At 36.3% G+C, this 4,314-nt stretch overlaps 1 long non-coding RNA gene across 1 annotated transcript in view; it reads right to left on the bottom strand.

The window, feature by feature from the left end:
• Positions 1-405: 405 nt before the first annotated feature.
• Positions 406-4,314, bottom strand: part of LOC116068974 — a 6,289-nt gene continuing 2,380 nt past the window's right edge. The window contains exons 3-4 of the long non-coding RNA XR_004109779.1: positions 1,419-1,512; positions 406-645 (exon numbers count right to left, since the gene is read on the bottom strand). This is a non-coding gene — a long non-coding RNA (uncharacterized LOC116068974). The remainder of the gene's footprint in view (positions 646-1,418; positions 1,513-4,314) is intronic.

Below are 4,314 nucleotides of genomic sequence, written 5' to 3'. Positions count from 1 at the left end.
TTTTTATTAGATATTTTCTTTATTTACATGTCATACGATATCTCCTTTCCCAGTTTCCCCTCCAATAAATAAATAAATAAATAAACAAACAAATAAACCAAAAATTAAAACAAACCCCTGTTTCCGCCCCTCCGGCTCGCCATACCACCCTCTCCTGCTTACTGGCCCTGGCATTCCCCTACACAAGGGCATAAAACCTTCACACCCAGGCCCAGAAGGCTGTGGATCAGTCATCCCTCCTGAGTCCCGAGTCCCTGGGTTAGAGTACTCTCTGGAGGCAAGCTCTCCGCTTGTAGTGAAGGGGCAGAGAGGGCTGTGGATCAGCCACTGTCACTCCTAGGTGTTGACGGAGGTAGAGAGGATCCTGTCCTGGCTGTCCTGACACTTGTGAGGCCTGTGCTCCAGTCTGGTCCCACCTTAGAAAGTCCCAGGAGAGAAAATATGGCAGACCTCACTGAGTCCCTGGGTTAGAGCACTCCCTGGAGGCAAGCTCTCCGCTTGCAGGGAAGGTGCAGAGAGGGCCATGGATCCACCGCTGTCACTCCTAGTTGTAGCCGGAGGTAGAGAGGATCCCGTCCTGGCTGCCCTGTCAGCTGTGAGGCCTCATATATTGTGTTTTTTAAATTTTACTCTTCAAGTAATTTTCTGTGCAAAAGCAAAAAAGAAGTTTAAAACACAGATCATGTGAGTTCCCTCCCCAAACCTTTCAGAGTTTTCTGAAGTCTCATTGTACCAGGCACAGAACTGAAGCCATTTCCTTAGCACACTCTGTCACATATAGTATTGCTCACTTGTATTCAGACACTGCCCATCTCTTTGTTAAGGGGTTCTTGTCTTGGGTTATATAGATTGTTGCTCCTTCTGCCTATGGTGCTAATCTTGACAGTTATATCCCTAAGAGCTTTTCCATACATACCTGATCCTGTCTAATTTTTTTTAGTTAAAAACACTCTAATGACATTGTATATGCATCAACTATATAAAAGAAACATTTGTTTTTGTCATCTTGCAGGTTCAAGAAAGATAAGTACAGACATACAACTAATACTTGCTAATTCCCTAAATTAACAAATGAATACCGATGGGGGTGATAAGAATGACCATCTTTTAAATAATTAATTCCAAGTGAACACATATGTAATAAAAACTTTGCACATGTAACATATAAATATGTAGAAAGAAAATAGGCACATAGAGGACAGAGAGGGGACATATATAGGCATTGATTAACAAAATATATTTACTCAAAAGAGCAATGTAATCTAGCTTTGCATAGTGTTGTCTGGTATAAATAAACAAAACTGGTCTTAGGAAGTGTTCCAGGGAGTGTGAAGGATGCTCTGGCATGCCAGAGTTTCTGAATCCCAGCAGTGCTTTTGAAATTAATAAAGTAATTATCCAGAGTGGGGAATATTCACATTTCAGGATCCATGGAAACCTGCTTGGAGTCTACTTCTTACTTGCTGAACACACTGCTTCTTCCAGATGTAACAGGCACACATGTTTCTGAACCTGTGTGTGAAAGCAATGGAAAGAGAAGAATAATGAACTATATCTAGATTTTGTTGGAAGTATTAAATAATGTAAGAGACCTGAGTTTATCCCATGTATATTTCTTTGGTTGGTGGTTCAATCTCTTAGAGCCCTCATACATAAGTAGCAGATGTGCAGCTTGATCTTCATGTGGGTCCCAAACAACTGGAGAGGAGGTTATCCCAAAATCTGTTGCTCATAAGTTGGATATATTCTTGTAGCTGGGTTGTCTTGTCTGGCTTCAGGGGGAGATGGACCTAGCCTGACAGAGACTTGGTGTGCCACGGTTGGGAAATACCCAGGGAGGGACTATCTGCTCAGAGGAGAAAGGGAGAGAGGATAGGGGTAAGGATTTTAGGAGGGGGTAACAGTGAACAAAATTTAAAGTGAATAAGTAAGAAAAAAGTAAAGAAAACAAGAAAAGAAAGAAAAACAAAAGAAAGAAGACAGAAAAGCAATCAAACGAATGGAAATCTCATCTTGAAGGGGACACTCCAGAAACCTAATTGAAGTAGAGACTCCCAGGCTTGTGCTAACTAAGCACCCAAAAAGCTACTCCAGTTTCTTTCCTTTTTAATTAAGTGATAAATCTTATTTTTCCCTTTTAAAATAAGGTGGAAAGTGATTGAGGAAGGGTACCCAGTGTAAAACACTATCCTTTACCCTCCCTTCAACACATATGCACACACACACACACACACACACACATGTACAAATAGATACAGAGAGAGAGAGAAAGAGGGAGGGGGAAAAGAGGGTAGGGAAAGGAAGATATGGAACAAAGAAAAAGAGATTACTTACAGCCTCACATTCATTAAATAAGGCCTGTCATTGAACGCAGGGCAGCACAATAAGGTCAATATTCTTTCCCAGAGTTCATCACTTTCCTCAAGCTATAGTGAATGATGTAAACTTCACAAATTAGTATATAAAATTAATGTATTTGATGTAATATAAATGTCAATGAGAAGAGAAATAAGGTAAGAAAGATTCATGGGACACAAAGTAATATGACTGGATTTGGTGACTAAGCAGACCTGAAGTTTAAAAGAAGCAAAATTAAGTGTTTTTTTTTTCTCCCTGGGAATTGTGTAACTATTTCCTAAGTGGGAAAAAAAGGTGAAGGTGAAATTGTGAAAACAATTAGTTTTTAGAAAAAAATCCTCTTTTTATGCCTGCCTATTTATGAACTTAATAAACAAACACTGATATTTAGAAATGAGATATTAAGAGATCATATTATCATTAGAAAGGCAAGTACATGGTGCTCACAGTTGGTTATTTGTCCATAGATGCTTATTCCGAGAAAAGTTATGAAGTAAATTAATAGAAAAATTATTAGTATATAGATAGGACATCTCAAGTGATGTTAAGAAAACTATAGTATTGTGTGAGATGACCAACAACAAAAATAACTAATGCACATCATTGCTCAACTCAGAGCCTGCAAATTCATAAACTTTAGAGCAGAGAAATGAAAGAATAAAGAATTCCTAAGTCTACCAGTTACTGCCCCACTCTTTCTGTACAGTTAGAATTCAAAATCTACAAAAAATTATAGTGTTAGATTTTGTATGCTTTAAGTAACATTTTAAACTAGAACATTTTAATTGGCCACATTAAATCCCTTTATTTCAGATGCTTTTTATAATATTCTGTGCCTAAAAGTAAATATATAAATTCTCCTATCACCTTAACCTAGCTTCTTATTGGTTGATGGATAGAGAGGAAAAGAAGAGAGGTATGTAAAGAGGCTAGACTAAGATTTCTCACATTACAGTATGGATGCAGATATACACATGAACACACAGAAAGAGGATTTTGTTAGATATGATGTACCTTATCCCTACATAGTCCAGCATGTTTTTCACCAATCACCAATAGTCTTCCACAATAACTGTCAAGCATATCTGCCAATAGGGGGGTGTATTATAGTGGAACACTATCAACAAATCACAATTACCATCTTTGTTTTACCCACTGTACCAACAGCATGACTCCAATTTGAGTATTTTATCATATGAAGCTCTATCTTCAAGTAGTCCTGTCTCATCCATCTACTTCTACCTAGAACAACTATTTAATATCTCCCTCTTCCCATTCCTTTACTGCATCCAATGCAGACCATAGCAACACATCTTCTTGAACTAAATAATTCCCATGTCAATTAAATAAGTTCATATTTTGACCAGGTGCTGACTGAATTTTATATTTTCAATACAGGTGTTGCAAATCAATTTTCTTTATTCTGTATTAAAGGGATGATAGTCATTCAGTATACTAATTTCACAAAAAATTATTCTATGATGTAATAATGAAATATATTATCAAAAAGTGTAAGTATGAATAAGTATAGGTACAAATTTAAGTATTTTCAATTATACTTATTTATTTGTCTTTGTGTGCATGAGTGTGTGTGTGTGTGTGTGTGTGTCTATTTGTTCTAGTGCATGTAGGTACATGATTCCAACTTGGAGGAAATAACTTTTTATATAACTTTTCAACTGTTAATTCAGTAATGTAATATTAGTACTTTGAATTTTCTGAAGAAAATATTTACAGCACAGATCCAAATTAGTTTTTAAAAAACCCTAGTTATATAGAGTTTGTTATACAGCACACCAATGAGTATTTTATTAGAAACTGTACTGATTTCATGTAATAATATTTTGAAGAAAGTATGCCGATAATATATAATGAACTTTAAATAAAAAGTCCTTAGGGCACTTTAAGGCTGTAATCACACAATTAATTCTTTTTTTTTTTTTTTTTTTTTTTTTT

This window comes from Mastomys coucha, unplaced genomic scaffold (assembly GCF_008632895.1).
Source record: "Mastomys coucha isolate ucsf_1 unplaced genomic scaffold, UCSF_Mcou_1 pScaffold22, whole genome shotgun sequence".
NCBI lineage: Eukaryota > Metazoa > Chordata > Mammalia > Rodentia > Muridae > Mastomys > Mastomys coucha.
This window is presented reverse-complemented; position numbering and strand designations above follow the sequence as displayed.